General features: G+C 35.3%; 1 protein-coding gene and 1 long non-coding RNA gene across 4 annotated transcripts in view; one reads left to right on the forward strand and one right to left on the reverse strand.

Annotated features, from left to right (window-relative positions):
* Positions 1–25,833, forward strand: part of PACRG (parkin coregulated) — a 217,588-nt gene that overhangs the window by 154,058 nt on the left and 37,697 nt on the right. The window lies entirely within an intron of this gene.
* On the reverse strand, positions 1,013–17,883 carry LOC121067268. Of its 2 annotated transcripts, none has more exons than XR_005818200.1 (3): positions 17,571–17,883; positions 7,353–7,524; positions 1,013–6,609 (listed from the first exon to the last, which is right to left on the reverse strand). It is a non-coding gene; the product is annotated as an uncharacterized LOC121067268 (long non-coding RNA). The 2 variants fall into 2 exon arrangements; XR_005818201.1 differs by lacking the exon at positions 17,571–17,883 and adding an exon at positions 12,996–13,186.

Consider the following 25,833-nt stretch of genomic DNA (forward strand, 5'->3'; position numbering starts at 1 on the left):
CTTGGACAACAGTATTCTACTACTATCAAGAAACTAATTTGAAAAGCTATTAGAGAAACTGAGATGTTTTGATTTGGCTCCCAGAGCTGGAAAACAGTTCTACCTGCTGAATTACAGATTTAAAACTTCGTGTTAGCTGATATACCTTCAGGGCTCCCTGGCCACTCAAGAAAATTTACCAAAATCTTGCACTGAAAGGAATGGTGCACTATCAAATAAAAACACCATTCCATCAGCTCAGTATGTCACAACACATTCTCTTAGTTTCCATTCCACACACACATTGCAGATGAATTTATCAGAATACAAGTGTAGGTGATCACATGCTGTTCATTATTGATTTAAGGATGATATGTTTCAAGTGTATATGCTTAAATCAGTACAAAATAAAAGATGATGTCTTCATTTAAATTAAAATGTAACAAATATGGTGTACTCTTACAATCCTTTAATACTATGAGAGCTTAATTCTTTCTAACATTGCCTTGGCTGTATTAGAACATATTGAATAAAATGAGACTTTACGAGAAATTTCACTATGAAAAATTTGTTATAACAATGTTTTATTACATTTTTATTGAACTTTAGCCACTAGAGAGTAGGATCATCTCTCCATCCTTTGAATTTTACTGCAAACATTAGGCAAAAGACAAAATCAATGACCAAATTTGCATTCTAGTTTATTTTATGGTTGCTACAACTACAGAAGATGTGTTAATATGTGGCTGAGGCTGCTTCTATCAATTTCTAAACACAAGCATTAAAAAAACAGAGCATCCTGAGCTATGATCTGTTCACCAACTTAGCTATCATTAATTTTTAACACAAAAGTCATTCTTATATTAGCATGTATGAGTTCAAGTAAGAAATCCAAATTTACAAAGAATGCTTATTGTGATTGCAAGTATATGTATACAGGTGTGTATATGTATCATTCTCTATACATCTCCTAGCTTATGGCACCTTTAAGAACTGGGGACCAGACTAAGGGCAAAAGAGCAAGAGAAGTAGCAAAGGGGGCTGGAACATGTGAAGCTAGTGGGATTAAAGATATAGCATGGGCTTTGACTGCAAATGCAGGATGTGTAAATCTGGAAGCCTTCTCACATGTTTTAAAATGAGGAGAAAAAATACAGATAAAAAGTGTAGAAATACCTTACACCATTAATTAAACACACAGCCTATCCTGGAGATTTTAAGTCGATGCTTACAGATATTGAAAGTAATGCATTTATTAAGTTATAAGAGTTTAAAACTAGAGAAACCCAAAGAAACATGATGTCACTGTTATATCGTTCAGACATTTAAAAACACATCTAATTATGAATCTTTCATTTGAATCGCAGAAAACATTCACAAATATTCAGTCTAATAATAATTGACTTTGAGTTTGGACAGAATATATATAACATAAAAAATCAAAATCAACAGAATTAATTTTAAGCACATCTACAATGCAGCTGTAACTATGAATTTACAACTAGCATATCCACAGTAATACTAATTACTATGTATAATATCTAATTCCATGGGGATATTATTTTGACAAATATGAAATGAAATAAACAGGAAAGTGAAACTGTCCCAATTAATTTAAAACTGCTAAACTGGTGTTAAATATCCACAGCATTTCCTTTGTGAACAGGCTATTTAATGAGGCATATTGACATATTATATATGGATCTTTCAACTGATTTGTTTTGGCAATATATGGCATTTAGGTTAAAAGCACAATATATGGAATAAATCAGACATATACTAGACGTATTAAGGACTGGTCACTGTCATGTGTCAAAATGCAGATATGTGTGGCAAGATACAAACAGAAGTATCTCTCAGGGAATCAGTTCCTGACTAGATTTTAGTCAATGTTTAGATTGATGATACAAGTAGTGTTATAAAACCTTTGCCGATCACAATGTCTGGTAATGTTAGTCAAAATTACCCTAATCAACAGATCATAGGGAAATATATTTGTTTTAAGATAGCTAGGTGCAAAATAGTAAACCCGGAAACCGAGTATACACTTTGTGCTTACTACATAATAGAGATTGTCTTTGAAAACAGTGACTTGTAAAGAACACAAGGTCATTGAAGATAACTGCCTGAACAGGAATTCGTAGTGCAGTGTTACAGTTAAATGAGATAATACAATGTTTACAAGAAGAAGACTATCAAGTAGAAGTAGATGATGTCTGTGCACATATCACTATAAACTGTTGTGACTGTGCTGTGCTCAAATCTGATATTCACTCTTCAAGAAGAATGTGAAGTATTGCAAAGATTTTGGAGTGTTCTAGTATGAGAAAAGATGCTCTCAAACTTGAAGCTTAGAGGCTTCAGTTCAGTCATTTGTATACTATGCAAGTTGTTGAAAGAAAACTTAATCATTTGACAAAGATAGCTACTCATGACCAAAAGTTTAAAATATATACATATATAGCAACTCTTAATAGCTCTTAATTTTGCCAACAGAAACACACTACTGTTTCCAAAGATAAAAGGTGTTAGCTTTAAGCTTGAATTGCATTAAGCTCTAGTTGCAAGTGTAATTATTATGTCCTTGGACAATTTATGTATCGTGTTAAAAACTTCACAACAGTCTTTAAGGTAGGACTAGATAGATCCACTAGACTTTTTAATCCAGTTCTTAGGGGGGAGAATTAACTTATATGAATAACCTTAAATTCTATACTTATATCCGTATTAGCAGATAAAATATCCAGAGCTGGTTCTCTGGTGGCTCAGCATTTGTGCCTGGATGCATGCTAACAATTAAACAGTATGTGCAGTACTAGAGCAGTGTTTGGCCTATGCTTCAGCCCTGATTGTACATTAGTACAGCTGTAGACTGAATTTTTGTTGGTTGGTTTTGTTTGTTTGCTGTGGGAGAGATGCACCAAATAGCCAGAAAACATCTTGATCAGTATCTCCCAGTTTTGTTGAATTGCACGACAAAATTTGTAATTATGCATATGAGGTGAAATAAAAGATCACTTTGCTAACAGTTGAATAGTCCTAGACCCCAAAACCTTAAAAAGCAACAAACTTTATAAACTAATAAGTCTTTGTAAGTTCTATAGTTACTAAGCAATATAAAGTAGATAATCTTTCTACTATGCCACAAATTTAGAAGCAGGTTTTGAAATTTCAGAAGAGTTACTGATATGTTAATTCAGTACTTCAAAAGACTCTTCTGTTACTAACTATGCAATCAGGAGAAGAATGTACAGGCAAGTTTGGTAGAACTGATGACAGTGAGTTGCTGAATATCATAAGATTCATAGATTTCAAAGCCAAAGAGATAAGCAAACCATCAACTCTGTTGTAGGCTAATTTGTGTTTGAATAAAATGCATTTCGTATTGAAAATGAGAAAGCTCAAATGTTGGCTGAATTTTTGCTTCAACAAAGGCATCCATGCCATATTTGAAGCCTGTGTTTGGCTTGCGTTTCCTGTAGTGATCAAATGTTCTTACTGTTGAAATTGCATGAGCTTGCAATTTGAATTTGGTGCTCAGCATCTTGTTCTAGTGACATCCCTCTTTGTAAGATCAAAGAACTTTTTAGTAGATTGTATTTCCGTCGCACAAAGATATTTATGCACTGTAACACATACTTTTCAGTTTTATTTCTACACAGATAAAACATGTTGAACTTCTGAAGTTTCATATTGTATGGTGTTTTCTTAGGCCTTCATGCCTTGGGATTCTTTGCTGTACCTCTGCCAGTTTTTCAACATTTTTTTCTAGCAAGACAAAATCAACACAAATATTCTATTTCTCTCACTGCACTTTTTGATACTCCATAAATAAGTACCAGCATCTTTGCAGTGGGGAACTACATTGCCCATGAAGCCAAAGGTACAAAGCTTTACTTTGAATTTAAGTATTTTTATGTAATATTTCATTAAAAGAAAAAAAGAAAAGAGAAATCCATGTAGGAGGATGAGTAGAAAGAGAAAATAAAGCAGAGAAGAAAATAGGAAAAAGATGTAGATGAAACTGAAATTTAGATAGAGTGAAATGAAACAAAAAAAGACTGGAATAAACAGTAGATCAGAAGAGGCCAAGGAGAGTCCATCAGAACAATAGCAAATAATCTGATGTAATCAGTGACTAGAGGCCGCTGATTTGATTTTGTTCAGGTTGACTCCTTCCTGCAGGTTCTTTCAATCCTGGTGGAAAGAAAATCCCATACCCAAGCCCTCTGTTCCAGGAAGATAAATACTCTCCAAAGTAGGGTTTTAGATCCATAGACTCCTTTAGCCCTACAGGGCAAACATTAGAAAGGCACGCTCGCTGCCCAAAAGACCTCACAGTCTAAAGTTTAATTCTACCATTAGCAGGTGGAAGAACACAGATGAATAGAGGAAGGAGAAGAAAGCAATGAAACAGCACTGTTCAGTATGAAAAATGGAAGTAAAGAAAACAGCTGTCTAGCAGTTGTGCATGTGAGGGTTTGAGGGGGGAGAATTTTTTATTTTTTTCTTCTCTGAATCAGTAACAAAACAATGCTCACCTATACTATGGAGAGCACCCTGTGTCTCTAAATATGCTCGGTCTCCCATGAGGCTCAAGAGCAACTGTACATACATCTAGAAGTTCATAATACACTGTTCAGCTCAAATGCTTGGCCAAACTTTAGTTCTGAAGATGATAGCATTAATATTTGTTATTTACAGCCTTTATAGCTTTTTTTTTTTCTTAATAATGGATATCAGAGCTGTTTTATCACTTCTTACTGTGAACTTGTGATGATTGTAATATAATCATCTGAAGTTACTATGGTATTTCAGTGGATGATCTCTAACTCTTTTTAAAAGGTAATATTGATCTACTTCAAGACTTGTATGAAGGAATTGAGTCTGAGATAAATATACCCACCTAACTGACAGTGCCAAGAATACGTCTTTTATGTACTCCAACCACTAAATTATTCTGTTGCTATTACACCTACCACCCTAAATTTCTCCTAAAAGCAACAGGTACAACATGGAGTAATTTTATTTCATCGTAGCCTGAAATAGTACATCCTGTGCTTTTAGGTGTTGTTTGCAATTTACCGCAGAAACATCTCTTTTGTAGTGCGTGAAGTCTGAAAGTCTTACAGTTATTTGCAATGACAGAATGTCTAGTAAGATAAACAGAATGACAATGTTTAAGATAAATGACAGGAAAAATGAATATGCTAATCTATCTTTTCAGACAAAAATGTAAGTATTTGTTTTATCTGAAAACTGAATTACAGTTGATTTTGGTCTTCCCTACTTAAAGGATTTATACCGCAACATCTCAAATGGAAGCCACAGTTTAGAAAGGTGGCTTCTTTATTTTTTTAATGAAATCTACGGATTGAATTACAGTATGTTACCCCAGTTTAATCAAAACACATATTAGATCAAAACATATTAGCAATTCAATTGATTTCCTATTTCTCTGCAATGTTGTATAGCTAAAACCAACCAAATGAACTGACTAATTTTGATGGGGCATATGACAGTAGATAATTACTTCCCTTTTCTTAATGCCACGTAAATCCATAAACAGACATTGTGTTATGTGTAAAAAGTGGGTTGTCTTGTAGAGAACAGGAACAAATAAAGAAGAATACAGAAGAATAAAAGTTGACCACTTGGATATTTGAAGAAGTGATTATTCAGTATGCTGTTATACTGAACCAGAATTTCTTTTCAGTTGGGTTCAATTCTTAATGACAGTTTCAGAATATTATTCTCCTCTATTTTTCATACTGCAGCATTGTATATTAAGATTTACACACAGGAAAAATAAAACTTCCTTGCAGAATTGTTGTAGTATCAAAAACACTAAATGGAACGTCTAACTCACATCTTAGTATTCATGTGGTCAGCATAGACCCTATATTCCTTCCAGTGCTAAACACAACTAGTAGTACAAAAGGTAGCACACTAATTGTCATTCTAATAAGTAGATAGGTTGGCAGCTTAGTAATTATACCTTGTAATGTGAAGTGCTTACTTCCAAAGCTAAATCTTGCCACCAGATGAACATCTGAAAATCAGAAGTTCTAGATTTTGCCCTGCAAAGTTGTTACCTGTGCATCAACATCCAGAAGTTCTATGAATGTCCTCAATAAAAATAACATGAAATGTGATTTTCTGGAGGCCTGAATAATCAGAGCTCACAGTGAAATTAGTTGATATCTGACTACTAAGTACTACTGAGGTCAAGACAAAAACAGAAAGAAGCATAGCACAGGCAGTGGTTCATAAATAATTTTTGTCTGCTATACTTTGAAGAGAAATAAATATCCCAAGTAGTGCAACATCAGAATAATAGTGTAGTTACCTTAAAAAATACATATTTCTTTAGAACAATCAGGTAGATGTAATGTTTAGATATATTAGAGACAAGACAAAATCTTGGTCTACTGGATCAAGATATTTAGCAACGTCATTCTGGTGTCTTCCAGTATAGCAGAATGAGAGAACGATCTAAAAGTTTTTTTCCTCTGTTTTTCCAGACTTCAGAGATTACATCAACACACTTTCAGTGCTATGTTGTGTTTCAATAACAGAAGAACATTAGGCCACTAGGTACTTGTATTTAGGCAGGAGCACAACAGGATTCTGGAAACACAAAAAAGGGATCCTTATGAGAGTGTATTCTTAGGCCATTATCAACAAAAAACAACTTCCCATCAAACATCATTCCAATTTGTTCCTCCCTCTACTTTTTCCCTCTTAGTGAAGTCCAGTTTTGAAACTGGGAAGCATAAGATGTCTATAACAACCTTAACTTGATGGTATATAAAGAGGACACTTAAACATAATAGTTTACTTAGGCATAACAGTATATTCAGGCAGAGAGGGACCCAACATACCCTTAAGTGGTTGATCCTGCTAGAATACCAGTACTTTCATAAAACTTGAAGATCTGAAAATTTTGTTTAAAGCAGGTGACTTAATTAATGTCAATACTCAATTTGGATAATATTTTAATTTGGAAAATTTATTTTTTCCAGCTTTTCAGTACTGAGCAATTGTTTTCACCTCTGAACCTGTGTGTAAACTGAATAGGAATTATCAGAACACATAAAGACATTCGGGCCCTAGACACACAAATTCTTATTCCATCTTTTCCTTCTTTCAAAATGTTTATCTTCTGTAGAGCAGGAAAAATATTAGTGATGATGATGGAACTTACTCTAAGGAAATCTTTTCTGTAGTTAACCAGTGAAAATTTCAGAAAAGTTCAAAAGCCATGTAATATTTTTACATACGTTGGCTGTTCTGCTAATAGGTTGAGGTTTTCAGAAAGAAAAAACATAATACAGGTTCCCACATTAATTCAGTAACCATCTCATACTTACGATGAAGTCAGTGGGCTGAATTTCAGGATGGAATTGCTGTACGATTTTTCATTATAGGCAGTAGAATAAATTGTTACTTGCAGCATTATATGTAGTCTGATTGCCTATTGGCATTAGTGGCAGAGGTCAGAAGCTTGTCTTCTTGGTCAGAGAACACAGCAATTGCAGCAGCCTGAAACAAAGTGCCATGGGTTAGAGCACGTAAAAATAGTGGGGTACTGTTTGTATGACCAGGTGCAAGAACAGAAACATTCTGCGCTTAAGAAAAAAAAAGAGAACATAGAAGAGAAAAAGCACACAAAGAACAAAAGCATTCCTTCTGCTAAATACTAAAGTATAGTCATTGGGAAATACAAGAGGTTATTCCAGCTCCCTCATTGACTAAATTGTATGTTCTTCCTACAGATAGTTCCTAAAAAAATGAACTATTATTTGTTTTCCTATGTACAGACACAGCATCCGTTGTTTACGACTGTAATCATAACATGCATAGTTTAAAATGTGGGACTAAGGGATAGGCTGCATTTCTCCTTCTGGTTTGTCAGACACAATAAACCACATTCCTTATTTATTAAAGCTTCTTTGTGATTTACTAACCAAATTTCTGCCTTTAAACTAATTTCATGTACATTGTCTCTATTACCCTGTTCTGTTTTAAAAACATTGGACTATATTTTTTTCATGCCTTATATTGATGTGAGATGCCCACCACTTTTTCCTTTTTTTCTGGACTTACTGAAACAAGTTTGTGGAGATGGAGAATCTCTAAGTTCCCTGGGTCTGTTTTGTTAAAACACTTTGTCAAGCTTTGCACAGGTGAAGACGTCTGCAGCTTTATAAAGCTCATGGCTGTCACAAGATCCCAAACTTAGCTCTAGTTTACTGACTCTGCTAGACTACCCACTACTCTCTAGCTCAAGCACATGTACAAAAATTCAAGATATGAATGGAAACATATATATATATATATATATTAATTTGGCTTGTATTTTGGCAAGTTTTTCCCCCTCCCCCCCCCTTTCTGAAAATGTATTGCTATGCAAACAGTTGAAGACTTACCTTTGAATGAATTATTCTAACTTACTTGGCAAAGGTCAGATAGGTGAAATAACGTAACTCATGTTCTCCTCTCCTCCTCTCCTGATATTTTGTTTAATGGCCATCTACATCAATACCTATCAGTGTTTTAATGCAGAAGCAGAGTGAAACAATGTATGCAGTTTCTGATTATCAGATAAAGCTCTACTTCAGTTTCTTTAGGTATGTTCATAAACTTGAGAGCATTTTATTGCATGGTTGAAGACTACATTCTGACTTTATTAGTGCCTTGGGGAAAAAAAAAAAAAAAAACATTTGTTGTTCTATGACAGCAATCCTCACTTTTGCTGACTCCATTTGTAGTATTTTTTGTCAGGTTACTGTTTGCTACAGTAGGGGAAATTGTTGCTTTTTCTAATAGTGTACAAAAGTTCTGGTCAAATTTTTTGGAAAATTGTCATCTAAGCAATTATTTGTGGGTTGTCAGAAAAGTGAGTGTATGGCAGAACTCTCCTTAACAACTGATTATCTAGGTATTTGCCAATAGGTTCAATAGTATGCCTATATGTTTTTGTGCTCATTTGAAAGAAAAAGAAAAGAGCTATAGATGTATTGTATTTATTTTTAAACATCCAGCTATCTTTAGACATTGTTTTTCACAGTCACTTCCGTAACTTAAGAGCTTTCACATAATGACATCAGAAGAACAGGTAACTAATGCTGTGCTACTGCAGCTAGGAACATAATGTTATACTTGTTTTCCATAAACCAAGATTTTAGCCATAACAGTTCATAGAGATGAAAACAGAACTCACTCATCCTTTCAAGTAGCTCTTCTTAGGTACACTGAAGAGGAAAAGCTTTAAAGAGTATGTCTGATCTCTGAGCTTAAATCAATTGGCCTTGCCACAGACAGTCTCAGAGCCTGCTTTCCATTAAGAAAATATGCTGTATGGTAACTGGGGTCTCTCGTGGAATTTCTCACATTTAAGAGCTAGGCATATCTGTTCATTACCATACTAAAAGATTATTTTGCTGTTTCAATAGATCTTTTAATTGTTTTATAACTAGAAGGGCTAAAAAAAAATATTAAAACTAGCAAAACATCCCAAGCCTCAAAGTGGAGTTTTGTTATTGATTTAAATGGGGACAAGAAGCAGCCTGGACAGTCTGAATCTGCTGCATAGAATACAGATAGAGTGCAGAAGACACAAAAGAGTACAGTGGACTGTGGGAGGGAATAACAGTGAGGGCAAGAACACAGCAAAAAAGACTTGTTAAAACTTTTTGTGACACTCTGCTCCACGGTGAGGTTTGTTTTTTTAAACCTTGGACTGACTAAATTTGAAGACAGTCTCTACGTAAGTAAAGCCACATAGTTTTCAATTATTTCTCACATGAATGTCATATCTATGATATCATTACAGCTAGTTGACACTCAGTTCCATTATGAGCTTCAAAATAAAAAGGTATTAACCTTGAACTACAGATGGCAAGACCACAAGCTAAACTGTGTTCATGTATCAAATGTCTGTGAATTCATGCATGCTTTTGTAACAGCACCTCAGTGTCTGGTACCAAAGAACTGCATTGCATGTGTACTATGCAAGATCCGCTGATATGAACCTGGGCTCAGCAGAAAGTGCCATTCACCAGTGTAGATTTCTCAAGCCAAAAGAGTAAGAACAAGATGCAATTCTTACTTTTGTGAAATTAACTTCTAAGAACTGAACCATATACAGTTCTTGCAGGAAAAATATGGAATTTCAATAAAGTAACATGCTATGTCTTGCCAGTATAAACGCTCATCCTTTTAGTTTGTTTTCTTTTTCTTTGTCCTCTTGATCTTTGACTTTTTCTGTCTTTCTCTAGGATAGTAAGTCACTGTTTTTGACTTGCTAATGATTATCTTCATATCTTATAGGCACTAATAACTTACCAGAAGTCTGTGGCTCATACTAAGCAAGCAATCTTTACTTTAAGCCAGATCATTTTACAATAGACAGAATAAACAGAGGTGAAAAGCATCTTGAAAAAATCAGTAGTATTAAACATGCTAATGTGGGCAATGTTTTTAATGGCATAAGTATCCCATTACTTTAAAACAAGCCTTGACTACCTGAAATGAAATTGTTTGCACACAAACAAATTCAGAATTTGTCACAATAATTTAGAAAAAAATATACCATGGAAGAAACATTGGTAATTAACATCTAGATTGTTCAATTTTAAGAACTACAAAATACCCCTCTATCTGATAATAATGCCCAATGATGGGCCTATACTGAGTACATACCATCACTTTCACCATTACTTTCATCAGCTACATTAAACACTTCATTGCTCAAAGCATTGGGGTTTTCCATATATATGACCTCATCTTTAAACTTCCTGTGATCTTAGTACTTAAGACAATTGCTACATCCCCAAAAATGTTTTTGGTGCTTACATTAGAGAAATATACTGTTTTAATTCCACTTAGTATGGATTTCCTGCCTGTAAATTAACACAACTACTGCAGAGATCATGTTGGTAAGAGGATTTCTTGTTTGTAAATTTGTTCTTTCACAGCACCTAAGATGGCACGTTACTGCTACCATAGATGCAAATGGGAGATTTTTAATTCATTTGGAACATCAATGTTAAGGCTTTAGGAGACATTTGTAACCTACACATTGCCATAAATATGTATTACTTCCCATTTTGAATACCAGCATTTTTTTTCCTACTTTGCTTTTTTTCTTACAGTATGAGTGAAATAATTGTGTGAGAATATATATTAGCTTTTAAGCTTCCATAAATCTCTCCTTATGTTAGCCCTGGTATCTAACAGGCATGGTAAAATTTGTCAATTTTTGTGACTGCCAAGCAACATTTGGACTCTGAAACTGGGACTTCATTGGGCAAGCGTAGGTGCAAGTTTGTGTAGTTAAATAACTACAGTTGTAACTAGACACCTGTCTCAGTCTGAATCCCAGCCGGGTTTCATTCATGGAAATAAATCAGGATTTAAGTGTCATTTGAAAAACACAGCAGTCAATTTTATAGGTGTTTTTATATCATGATTTAACACTGATTGTGCGTTGTTTTCTTCACTATATAAAACAGTCAATAAAGGCTTCTAAAACACAGTCATCAGGGAATCCATTCAGTTCCCTGAATGAAATCCATTCAGTGGAATGATTTGCACCATATTGAAAAAAAAGGGAATAAAATGGTGTAAGACTAAAATCCTACAATTGTGTTTATGATGTGAACAAATGAATGGGTAAAACTACATCACAGGTATTTTGAATATTTTCATTTAGAAATAGATATGAATTTTAAGTGTAATATGCATCCTACACAATCATTAGACATGGTATGCACATATCAAAACGCTTGGCAAATGTCTTGATTTCCAGTAGCTGACAGGCAATAAGCATCTTTATTACACAAACCAGTAAGCTATTTCTGCGCAGCCTAGCTGAGGGAGCAGTACAGCCAAGTAGGCTTCCTGCAGGAAGCTCTCTCTGTTGAAGACTGAGACAGTCTTAGCCAAAATGCCATACCCATTCTCTCTACAAGATGGCATCTCCACATGATGCTTTAGGGTACCAAGTCATTACTGCCATATATACTAAGTACTAGGAAGAGGTAGGTGTTATTGACAAAGCAACAAGCCTAAGCATAAATGCAGAAGATTTCTATTTACATAAATATTCTTAACCAGTAGAACTACGCTACTACTACAGAAATAGTTGATTTTATTTCTGCTTTTATGAAAAAAGCCAATTTTGCCATTCAATCAGTAGGTACTCTGAAGCAAGCTATGAAATAAATTTTGACTGCTATTGCTTAGTTCTTCTATGAAAAATCAGCTGTTGCTTTAATTTTCAAGCCTTCCCAATAACATCTATATGGTTGTCCAAATCCTAAGGCAGCTTCAAGCCTGTCTGCTCTGTGAATTCTTGACATACTTATAGTCTCTTAACATTCACTACTATCACACAGTGCTGGTCCAACAATGTTAACGATGAAGGGAATGTTTGCATATGCTGGCTCTTGGCATTCCTGCTGCTATGTTGTCTCAGTCTCCTGAGACCAAAGCCAGAGGAGATACATGACAAAAGTTCTTGTAACCTTCCTGCGCTAAGCTTCCCACCACGATGTGGGATTGACAGAGCAACAGTGGCAGGTCTTATGAAAGAGCTATGTAGTCAAGGCTTGAATGCTCTCTTACCAGGGAATTCAAACCTTGCTAGGTGATTTAGTAAAAGTAGATGGAACTGGGGTATGACAAACACTTAGTTGTCTGGGTATTCTGCAAGTAGATATTTCCTAGCTTTTTATTTATTTTACACTACCGAATACTGCTTTTACTAGTAAGTAAAAGCCTCAAACATTTTAGTTTTCACCGAAAAAAATAGGTGTCAGAAGATGCTTCAAGCAATTATCTTTTATTCCAGAATTCAGTGAGCCCACTCTATTTCAAGTCATGCTATAGCTGACATTGCTGCTTAGGATAAGAGCTATAAGACTCCAGCCCATTTGCACACTTCCCTAGAGTGCTGGCTTCTCCACCCTTCCATCTGCAGCCTGGAAGGCTCTGCCAGTGATACTTACAGATTTTAAACCTTCATCTCTGCCAGGAAGCAGCAAGAGCAATACAGCTCCACAAGTGGGACAAGCCAGCAGCCAAACAGCTCCCCAGCACAGGCCTGTAACCCTCACCAGTGGGGCTCAGCCCCACAAAGATCCAAACATAGTAGGCAGAACTGCCAACAAGGTCTCTTAGCAGCAGCAAGCCATTCCTGAGGGCTACCCAGCAACTCCAACCAGCAACAAGGCTCTATAGCCCCATCCTGAGCTTAAATGGGCCCCCAAGCCCCTGGGCAGGGGTGTGGGTGAAGGCCCCAGGTGAGGATGTTCAGGGCAGTTATAGCCTATTAGCACACCTACAGCCGTGGCAATCTCGGTCCTTGCTGAGGTGACTTGCATATATCATAAAACAGAGAATGTGAAGAATAATATACTTTTAAAAATCCTATTGGCTTTACTGTTGGTACATTAGTATTTGTCACTACTGACAGGTGCTTCCAATTGCCTTCATTAGCCTAATTTAATTTAAAATGGAAATTCTAGCAATCTTACTTCTTTTGCAATGGCAATTGGGCAGTTGGGCAATTAAGGAAAGCTGGTAGGCTACGTAATAGGTACAGCCTGTTGCCATTTATTTCTTCTACTTTAATATCTATTTGTTCACTGTACCATTTTATGATATCACATAAACTATACAGCTTAAATATAAAGGGCATGTACTCACCTTGTTTCCATATAAATGGCAGTAAAAAATAGCTAGTGTAGATAGGCACAAAATTTGAAAACCTGTGTAGCAACCTGGTCCATATGTGATTCTGTTTTGATACACATGACGTCCCATATATAAGCCCTGTATTAAAATTGTCTGTAGCTTTTCCTTAGTATTTACTGTTTTTCCCAGTTCCCTCATTATTTTTTTCCTTGATTTTTCTTAGTATTTCAAAATGCTGTAGGCATTCTTAGGGCGGAAGCATCACCTCTGACTTTATTTCCACTTATTGTTTACACTGACTTTGTCATATACTAATCTGTAGATTAATTAAGTAAGAAACAATGATTGTGGCTGTCTAGTATGACTTGTGTAGTAATTTATTTTTGCACCTTGACTATAAGAATTTTCTATATCATTTTCTGTGCAATAGGGAGTTTCATAATTTCAAATTTCTTTTTGTGCAATGCAAAAAGGACATTTTCAGACCTGAAGAATCAACAAGTGGAGTTCTTAAAAGATCTCTTAAGAGATCACAAGATCCATGAGAAGTATAAAGCAAGCAGGACTCCCTTCTCAAGATACTCCCAAAGTTGTCGTGACTTTTCCCTCAAAACAACAACAAACAAAACCCCATGGGGAGTATAGAAATAAAAATTAAAACATTCCAGATAGAGTAGAAAAAATGTAAGTCAATTTGAGAAAATTTGAGACACCTAAATTCTATTATAAACTTCTATATGAATCCATCCTTTAGACAGCCAAGCACTGGAGCAGATTGTCCAAAGAGACTGTGCAGTCTTCTTTCTCGGAGGTTTTCGAGACCCAACTGGATAAAGACCTGAGCAGTTTGGTCTAATCTCATAGCTGGCCCTTCTCTGAGCAGGAAGGGGGACAAGAAACCTCCTCAAGTCCCTTCCAACTTTAATCACTCTGTGATGCTATATTCTATGTTTTTTGTGACACAGAGAATTTTCTTTGTATCAGGAACAAAGCTCACTGCAACATATTTCATACCAAATGTAATTCTGGATTTCATGTAGATAATACGCCCCATAACATTTTTATTTTGGAATAAAACAGCAAGTAGAATTGACAATTGCCTAATGCAGCTAGGTGTAGAAAATCAGACCGTGGCTTTTACTGAAGGGGAATGTCAAAGCTCTGCATTCCATATGGATGTCACCAAAAGGAATTGTGATTTCATCAACACAGCTGCTAGCTTTGTAATGACATATGGGAGTAACTTTTTTTTTTTTTGATGAATGTTCTTACAACTATTTTTCCTTTGCCTCCTGCATTTTTTCCTGACATCATGGCTTTAAATATGAGCACAATTTAAAAGGCAGTAGGAATTTCTGACAAACTGTTTTAACTTGTGTTGGCAATCTAACTTTTCTCTAGAACTAGCATTGTCTTGAATCTACTGTTTACTGAAGATCCAGATATAACTTAAATTTATTCTGTAGTTATGAGATTGTTATTTTAGTCTAGAATCTCTTTTGTCATGTACAGCTGAATGTGAATTAAAGTTTTATACATGCACAGATCGGTGAAAGATTTTCTGGATTCCACTTCTACTATCCTGTAGAAGTTTCTTCCCTATCCTGATGAGGGAAGAAAGAAAATTATTTTTAAAATTGAGGCAAGGAGCTACTGAATGTTATTTCATATAAAATATTAGTATGCCAAATAAATAAATATGATGACAAAGACATTTACACAGTATAATACAATCCTATATGCTATGCTATATTTAATGTCATGTTGGGCTCTGTAGGTGTTTCCTGAACTAGTGTAAATCTCTACAAAGATAAACATGTACAAAGGCAAAAGGCTTCTCTACTATAGTATTCCCTATTATGCCATGAATCTCAGATTTTTGAGGAAAAAAAACAATATTTCCAATATTACTTTTAAACATATGAGAAACTATCGTTTGATTTTTATTTCATTGATAAAGTTAATTTCAAACCGCTTGAATTAGCATATTTTAGTGTTTTGTGCTGCAAGAGGATGAGAAAAGAGAGAAATGTTACCTTTCTAGTTTAAAGAGGTATATTTTTTCATGAGAGGATTTAAAGTATATACCGACAATCAATATTAGTTGACATAGGACTCTTTTTGTGTTTTTGTTTGTTGATTGAGGAGAAAAAAAAAAAAAAGAAAGGCAGGCTCATTTTTGTGCAGCTAATAGAAACATGAGTCTTACCTAATCCGTACACAAGCACTTTGCAGGTTAATTTATTTGATAAGGCAGTGGGATAAATATTGTATAAACTCTTCTGACATCCTTCACTTATAAAAATAGTCTTGGTGAATTTAATGCAAGTAGTAAATAATGAAATATGAAGCCTTCAATAGAGCAATTCATAAGGAGATTTGTAATTATTAACATTGTTTTAGGTAAGAATTTTCTGTTAGATTCTAGCAAATAAATTTCTGTGACTTTAAATAATATTAATGTTGTATTTTAAAGCAGCAGAAAAGTATTTTTTCATGGAAAAGTGACAGATCAGCCTTAAACACTATTAATATACGTAAGACTGCTACAAGCTTGTAAAATACAAATCTTTTTGTAGAGTAAAGAGTTAAACAAATAATTATACCTTTATACTTTACATTTCATTTGTATGTAGTTTTTGCCTTGACAAGTGAGTGGTGTGCAAGGATGTGTTTGTGTTTTGCTGAGAAAGATCTACTGTAAATCTTGATAAATTATGAAAGGTCCATCCATTCAGTTATCTTCCATAATGGAAGGTAAACCAGCAAAATATCTCATAACTGCTCTAATAAGACATGATATCCCCAGTATTTTTTTATTTCTTTGTACATGCTGTATTCAAGTGTCATTAACCAAACCTATCACAGCTTTGTTGACTCTTTCATGACCAAAAGGCAAAACAACTTAATGTTAGCAGTCAGAGTGGAAACAGTGAGGCACTGCATTTTCAAAGTCACCAGTGAGATGATCTCTCAAAAGTATGAATGCTGAGATGTACAAAGAACAACACAGATACAAAGGTGTAAACTGACATAGTAAACTAATAAAATATATACTATATCAATAAATGTACATTTTCAAATTCATATTTAGCTATGAAATAGAAAAGTTGAGTTCTAACTTGTGAGGGGGTATGGGCATTCAAGAAAGTAGTGGAGTGTTAAATATAAAACACTTGAAAAATGACTATGTATATTATAAATTCATGCGAAGCGTTTGTGTTTCTATGAAATATCACAATGGATGTTAAACAAGTTTCAATTACAAAAAGAAAAAAAAATAAAGCTCATTAAAAGAAGCAGAAATCTTACTTCAGAAGAGGAATGAAATGTTAGTCAAAATTCTGCTCAAATATTCAGTCCATATCAGAGAAGTGGTTAATTTCATTCCTTTCCTGGGACATTCCTCCTTAACTCTTGGCAACCTTAACACTTGCACTGCTTTCATCAGTCACTAAGACAATAAAAAGTCTATTTTTTTTTCCTTTGCCCCCTGATTCCCTTAAAATGCAGAGAGGAACCGTAATTTTTCCATGTAAAATAGCTCTTCTTTAATATCTATTGCATGTGTATTATTCTATTTTTGTTGCCCTTTTTTTTTTTTCTGACTGGGTCAGAACAATTCTTCTAAAGGGCTCAGTAACCTGTATTTGAAACAAATACATTCTGATCAGTTCAGCACATCTTGCATCATACCCCAAATTAATTAATTTTGAGCACTTTAGCTAAGCAGTAGCCTTCATTGACTCACTGAAGAGCTGTGTAATTTGCCTTTGCTATCTCTAGTCACCGTTAACCTCCTGCAGTCCATTTATTTAAATTCGCTGTTCTGAATGACATTGCCCTAACTTCTCTTCATCACTGTCAAAAGAGACTTGTAAGCTCACCTTTCTCAGTAGCAGTTTCTTCATCAGTTTCTTTACAGAACTATCTTTATCCCCAGTTGAAATCTGTGAGAGCATTATGTGACAAGGACTCAAAGCTGGCCTCTGGGGAACTGGAATTGAGGTTGAAGGTCTCACATTAAAAAAAGTCATTTATTTCTGGTTTAGTTTAGCTCTTAGGCATTATTCACAGCTTTGCTCTGTCTTCAAAAAAAAGGAGCAGTGGCCCCACTAAAAGAAGAAAATCTGAAGCTGTTGAATGTGCTTAGGGTTAGTAAATATTAACTCAGGCTTTCAGGAGCCAATCCAAAGTCTGTCTCTAAAGCAAGAGAGTCTCTGCCTTTCACTGCCATCTCCTTATTGTTTCCATACTATTTTCATTTCCTTCTTACCAGACAAGCTATTCCTGATAATACTTTTTCATGGCATATGGTTTTTTACGTCACTGGAGAAAACAAATCTTTTTCTTCAGTTGATTATTGTTGTGATAAATTGTTTTCTTGTTGGTACGAAGAGAAATAAAATATGCATGTTTACAATAAAATCCAGAAAATTATTTGTTTCAATACTTCATAGTTCTGGGCTAGGCATGAAGCTTCAGTGTACTTTTTAACGTATCTCTTTACTGACTGCAAAAATGTTCCAAAACAGGTTTGCAAAAAATCACCTCTCAAGCTTTGATTGATCTCACAAAATGTCTTATTACATGCTTTTGATTATGGGAATGTCAGTGTATTGGCTTTATCATTTTACATTAGAGTTGTTGTTTTTTTAACCTCAGTATTATCCCATGTTAGTGTCAGATTTTGTTCTGTTCATGTAACATAAAACTGAATTTATTTAAGTGAGGCTTATTTGGCATATAGGTGGGACATTGTGTATTCTTCATTGACAAAAGTGTTTTGATAAAGAGAGTGAATTTATACCTAAAGAAGGAGTACGTAATACCTACTGATTTTCAAAGGGAATTGTTTCCACTCATTCTGAAGTAAATTTGACCGAAGGAATTTAAGCTGTCAAGATAGCCAACAGTTAAAGTGAACATAGCTTATATACTGTGACATTTTTGTCATTATTTTTCACTTTATTTTCATAGTTATATGAAAAACAATTGTACTAGACACACCAAATAAATAAATATAAAATTCTGCCATTTATTATAGTCCTCTGTTTCATAATGAAAAAAAAAGAAAATAAAAAAGCTTTTGTTTGTTCAGTTGAACAAAAGATGATTATATATTTTAAAAGAGCAAATTCAGCAATTTAGTAACACTGATTCAGACTAAAATAGCCTTCTTATATTTATCTCAATAGAAATGTCTATCTTCACATAATCTCAGTGTAATGTTATTAGCCTCTTTCTTTATAAGCTGAACAGAAATGTGTGTACAGATAGGAATGACAGGGTAACTCAGGCACCCACAGATTAGTGTTTGCCAGTCGTGGTCTCCACAATCAATACCAGTATCACAGCAGCTGGCCCCAGAGTTGCACGCTTTCTTCTGATGAATAATGGGGAAGTGTCTTCACTGCAGGCACATTGAGATGCCTTAGTCGGGACCAGGCAAGATGGGATGGCAACACAATTCAGGGAGAAGCAGAGCAGTAATTTGGATTGCATCGCTGGCTGCTAACTTGGGGCTCTCTCAGTTGGTTTCCCCTGACCTGTGTACAGTACCTGTTTTTTGGTTGGTTGGTTGGTTGGTTGGTTTTGCCACTGCAGACATTGCTAATGACTGTCCATAAAATCCCTACCCTTACATGGTTACATATGGGGCTAACTTTATATTCAAGCATATTTCACTGGGGATAGTTACAATATTTACTGCGCAATCTTACACATTCATGTTCATGTGGTTGCAGGGTCAGCACATGAATGTCCGTGCAATTTAAGCAAAAAAAAAAAAAAGAAAAAGAAAAAAAAAAAAATAAAAAAAAAAGTGTTTTGCCAAATTAGCTCTGCAGTAGTGAAGGCTTCTACTTTATAATATCTTAGTTTGTATTTCTGCATTTGAGTTCCTCAGGTGAAATTCTGCCATAAAAACAGAGCATCCTGTTTCTGGGAAAAAAAGAAAGAAAGAAAACAAACCAAAACAAGTCATAATTTTAATCATAATTTCTCAAGGCTTTTTTTGTGTGTCATATTTTGAAAAGTGGTCAACCTAGGCCTTGTTTATCCAGAGGGCTGTCAAAGATTGCGGGCATCTTTCCATTGTCTTTGTCAGAAAATGATATTTTTAAAAAATCTAAAATATATTTTAATAGCAAAAAGAGATTTTCACAAATATCTTTCCCTTTTACTCCTTCAGTAAAGCAAAGACCTCTCAAATTACAGCTTCTGCTGTCATTCTCAGAAGTTTCGATATTATGGGATAACCTGGTTTTACAGTATCTTTTGTCAGAGCACCAAAAAAGGCTTTGAAAAGCATTAGCCTCAGTTTGAATTCCTCGTCCCTGTCACTTGCAGTTTTAATACCACTGTAAAGTACTACAGTTTTCCTTTATCTGTCTCACAGAGTCAAACTTTCATTCTGTTTCTTCCTTCAGAAATCCTATAGCATCACACGTTTCTTCTTGTACAGAGGCAATGACTCTGTGCCGTACCCAGGAGTGATCAAGTCGGCTCCAGAAGGATTTTATGGGCTAGTTTTGTAGATTTTATAAATAGACTTGCAGTGTCACAGTAGCTGATGTCTAGCAAGATATGGGCTGCTTCCAAAATGGGAAGTCTTTTACCATTGCCTGCCCTCTGTCCCAGACACCAGCTATCCATTCCAACCACATTCCAAGTGCCAGCTCTTGAGGACATGAGGGAACTCAGACCAAAGCAAAGGCTGGGATTATAGCTAACAGTTCTCTTGGTTTAAGTTTCATGTACTAAGGGGAAATTTCAGGATTTGTTCCTTGTGTGCATGATCTTTTTTTTCACATATGAATAGATTATATTTCTGTAAAGATTCTTGATTATAAAGTCTCGCAAGTTCTTTTGCTCACTATAGGAAAAAAAATGAAGTAATTTGACTTGGATAGCTATATTCATGAGAGGTACCATTGTGGGCATTTTCTATACTAGATTAGGAGCTCCCTCTGCAGAGGGCAATAGTCCTTCTCTTCCCCAGATTAAAAAAAATAATAATAATGTATAATTTGGAATGAAATTGTTTGAAAATGTAAGTTATCCTAGTAATAAACTCCTATCTGAGCTGTCATGGACATAATACCTCATGAAAATGAGTTTTTAAAGAGTGTTTTCCAAAAATTTGTAAACAAGCTTAAGTTGAAGACATAGGATCCATTCACTTAAACAAAACAGCACTTTTGGGATAATGGCCATCAGATATGGTCTTGTTTTGGTGCAGTGAATAATTGGTCAGCCATGATCCCTGGCTTCTGATTTTCAGAGAGGAAATACTATTGTTCTGGAGAACAACTGAGTACATTTAAAGTGCTGCTTTCAAAGATATGCTAAAATCCCTATGAGATTAGTGTTTAGTTTTACTAGGAATTTTTGTACTAATTGGCAAATAAATGGTGAATGCCTAGACCCAACACAGCTACAGCATTACTTTAGTAATGACTTCAGTAGAATGTAGAAGTACAAAAGATTGACTTTTGACTCAATAAATAAACCAAAAAATGGAAGAACGATTATTTGAGAATTAATTAACTATGACTGGTTTAAGCAGTTTAACATGGTTTATTTCAATGTACAACAGTACAAAAAAAAATAAAAAGTGATGGAAGCTATGGACTTCTTTTAAGCATCCTTGCCAGACGGGGGGACGCAAGGAATTGATATCATTTCCAAACTGTTTTCTAGCAGTTGCTGCTCATTATGTCATGAGAACTTGGGTGCAGTTCTCTTTTAGACTGAGCCTGTATGTTTTGTAGAAAAGGAAGATTATCTAACCTTACATGTTACCTTAAGGGTGTGCTGCTTTCAGTCTATTCTGCAATCTCTTCACTGATGAGTTAGTAGCAGATCCAGGCAGATGACTTAAATACTGTATTCTGAGCTTCTCCTCCTCAATAATAATTCAAAGGCAGTCTGTGTTAATTTGCAGATGATTCACTGACCATTCATTGAGAACTGAAAGTTGCTTTCTATGTTGTGGGAAAGGGTGCCCTAGCTACTGAGCTAGTTTGAAAAAAGGAGGCATCACTTTCACCTGGCTGTTATGCTGTACCGAAATGTTTCATCTGAATCTGTTCAGTAGATTCAGTACAAATATGCAACTTGTTTTGCGTGCTCACCAAGATGGAGTTTTTAAGTCGAATGTACTGTCAAAACCAGAAACTAGCCTGCCTCCATCACCCTGTTCAGCTAATGAAATTATTACAGTGTCAAGAACTGAAAGTTGCAGTTAGTATTTGAAGTCTAATTGCTAGCTTTGAAATAGTTTTATTCTATTATTCATAATTAAGGAGTCCTTTCAGCATCTACAGCTTTCCTAAGTCCAGTATTTAGCAACTATTTTGAAAATATTTTTATAGGTTTCCTTTATCTGTTCTAATGTCTCTTCCTATCTTTGATCTGTGCTTCTCATAAAGTTTCTTGGCATTGTCTCCTGCTGCTGAAGATCCGCCCCTTCAGTGTGTACCATTGACTATTTTATGTTGCCATTTTTAAAGATTCATCACACTTAAATTAACATCTTGATATTTTACTGGAAGGAAGCCCATGTCTCAAAAAGCAAAAAACACAGCTGCATTGTTCAATTTGATTTCTTTTCATAGCTAAATACCATATTCTACACAGCCCTGTAGAGCACATAGTTGATCAGATGCTGATCTAGTTCTCCGGATATGTGATTCTGTATCTCCATTTCTGCCTCTGCATTTTGTTCTTTACATATTTAGGCTTTGAATGACTAACTCTGACACAAGTACAATAGACCTAAGCCAATAATCTTTTTTTATATTGGTAATCCTTAGTCATAAAAGTAGTCCCTTGTGACCAGTCACTCTGAAGACACCATTTATTCAATGCTGGGTGTTACATGACATGAAATTCAGGACGTAAGATACTCATTTTCAATTAAGCTTCGCAGTGCATATCAGGCCAAGTTACCCCAACCAGCACAGAGTGCAAATTTTGTTTTGCTGCACTGCCAGCAGCCACTGTACCATGACAGTAAGAAAAAGGTGAAATTTCAGAGAAAGAGCAGTTGGCTTATCTGCTGTTATGCCTCTGCACACATCTTGGGAAAGGCAGCAAAAACTGTAGCTGGGACTTGGTAAAACACTGGCCAATAGAAGCAGCTATGGAATTGCACTGGAGTGATGTATCTTATGGTGCTCTGTTCACAAACTGTCCCACATTGGTACCAATAATTTTTCAGCTCTAGTAGCACCTCTCAGACTTGATAACAGAAGGAAAGTTGCTGCAGTTTTACACGTTTTCATTTCTATCCAGCTGCCTTTCTGCAGTTAGCAACAGTGGGGAATAGTCTAAAACCCAGTAATGATGAAAACAAACTGGGGTGATTGTGAACGATAAATGAATTTCCAGTGTACTGTAGAGCACAAAAATTGCTGATTTAACTTGTGTAGACAAAACTTCTGAAAAGCTAAGAAAGTCATGGTCCCTGATGTATGGATCTGGTATCACTATTTCTGGGATGGCTCTGAAATTCAGGTTACCTGATTTTTATTTTTATTTTTCCTGAATGCAGGCCATTTAAAGACAGCAATAACAATTCTTAAAAGCTGGAGGAACTGATATATGAAGAAAGTTTATGTGGATTCTTTTGAAAAGACAGGACTTACAAATATTTGAATTCTATATGCATCAAGGAAAAATAAAAATGTAGATTGATACCAGGGGATTACAATCATGAGTAAAACGTTATGAAATTTTAAAAAGGATGCATTAGACTGAAATTAGGGAATACTCCCTGATGTTCTGATATTGCAATTTGCAGAAAAATCTCTCGAGGGAAGAGATATGAGTCACTTAGGACTTCCAAAACTAGACAAGATAAACTTTGAAATACAGAAAAGAACCATTTTCAAATCTCCTTAGTGAGGACATTTGAACAAATGAACAGCCCCTTCCTTGCTCCTATTATTATATTTTTTTATATGAAATTGCTTATTTAGGTACTAAAAGGGAAAGTTTTCACATTCAACAACCCAATATGATCTTTAAATTATCTATTATTATAAATTGTATTAGCAGGGAGCATAGCAGCAAGTATGTTTTAAAGGAAAGTTTAAATGTTTGGCTGAGAATTGTTTTTGTTACCAGAAAATCCCCAGGAAGGGAGAATGTTTTTAAGCCTATGCCTGTGAATGGAGAGGAATACATTTTTAGTAATGCTTCCTGCTGTGGTGGTCAGTCAAATCTCAAGAACCTGAGCATCATTGTACAGGATCCTAGAACATCATATCACGTTGCAAACATTTGTTCATTGGCTTCTTTAAAGGCAAATGGATATTATATTTACTTTTCTTTTTAGCTCCAGATGATCAATAAGATGAAAAAAAATATCCTAAATGGCTGTAGAAGGTAGTGTTCACACATCTTTTATATTATATTTTGATAAAATTTATCGGTTGATTGATGAAGAACAAACCACATTTTTTTGGATGCATTAAACATAGCAGAGCCAGCCTTTGAAAGAGGTGATTCTTCCACTATATTTAGCATTGGTGTGGCATCACCTTAAATATTACATGAAGTTCTAGTCTCCACATTATTTAAAGGTTGTTAAGGTCCTTGAAAGTATCCAGAGGAGGGCAACAAAGCTGGTAAAAGGGCTGGAGGGCATGTCTTATGAGGAGAGGCTGAGGAAACCTGGGTTGTCCAGTCTGAAGAAGAGATGGCTGAGAGGCGACCTTGTTGCTCTCTGCAACTTCCTGAGGAGGGGAAGGGCAGAGGAAGGCACCTGTCTCTTCTCCCTGGTCACTGATGACAGGATGCATGGGAACAACACAGAGCTGTGCCAGAGATACAGAGTAGTTACAAGGAAAAATTTCTTTCCCGTGAGGGTGGTCAAGCACTGCAACAGGCTTCCTGGTGAGGTGGTTGATGCCCCATACCCATCAGTGTTCAAGACACGTTTAGACAGTGCCCTTAATCATGAGCTTTAACTTTTGGTTAATCCTAAAGTGGTCAGATTATATTTGAAGGTCCCTTCCAACTGAACTATTCTATTCTGTTCTGTTCTGTTCTGTTCCGTTTTGTTCCGTTCTGTTCCGTTCTATTCTGTTCTATGCTATGCTATGCTACGTTGTGCTATGCTATGCTATAAAGATAATTTCCATTAATATTGTAGGCTGGTAGTAGCAGTTAGTTTTTATACTATGATAGATTTTAATTGAACTTCATGCAGCTTATAACAAAACCACGGTTTTCGTTTTGATCTTCAGACAAGTTAGCTCTGTAATTTCTAAAGACTGTCACTGTAATAGCTGTTAAGACAAGTGAGATTTGCTGAGGGTTCCTCCTCCCACAGTCTTTGGCTATATTTGTCAACCCAATAAAGACTGTGCAGTGAAACCTGAGCAGCGTTGATCCTGGGCATCTCCTGCTGACATCAGTAGGAGCTTAGCACCTATCGGCATCAAAGAGTTTTGCTTCTGCAGCTGGCTCTCAATAATGCAAAACAATTAAAAATAATAGCAAATGGAACAAAAAACAAATGATCCAGTAGACTCTGGGAAAGCTTTTAAGGATATTGTAGTAATTTAGAATAAACTTAATTTTACAATTCAGCACTTCCGTTGTGACCACACTGTATCAACAAAACTTAAGATGCAGAATGAAATTAAGATCCAAAGCTGAAAGAAATTGTATAGTGATGAGAATTTGCAAAAACTGGCTTTGATCTGTATAAAAATTAATAGAAATTCAACCTAAAGTAATATAGTGATAGGAATCAGCATAATCTCTGCTGTCAGAAATTATTTTCATATTTAAATGATGTAAATCAGTGGTGAATGGTTAGCCTTTTATTTTCTGTCCACTACCATATCTACTGTACTCTTTGACACAGTGGAGATCCTGATTCATAACTGATGCTCCAGTAAAATAAGAAGTAGCACTACTTACACTAGTAAGACTTTAGTCCCCTCATATGTTTTTCTCCAAGGATTACAGTCTTATCTATAAATCTGTCAAATCTTGGCTTTTTCTGTCATACTACTTCTTATCCATAGCAAGAGGCTTATTAGTGTGCTATGGTGTGTTTACTCTCTTTATGAGTGGTCTGGATTTGCTGGGGCTGAAGCTAACTGAATGTCACCCTCTTTTTTTTTAAAG

This window comes from Cygnus olor, chromosome 3 (assembly GCF_009769625.2).
Source record: "Cygnus olor isolate bCygOlo1 chromosome 3, bCygOlo1.pri.v2, whole genome shotgun sequence".
Taxonomy (NCBI): Eukaryota; Metazoa; Chordata; class Aves; order Anseriformes; family Anatidae; genus Cygnus; species Cygnus olor.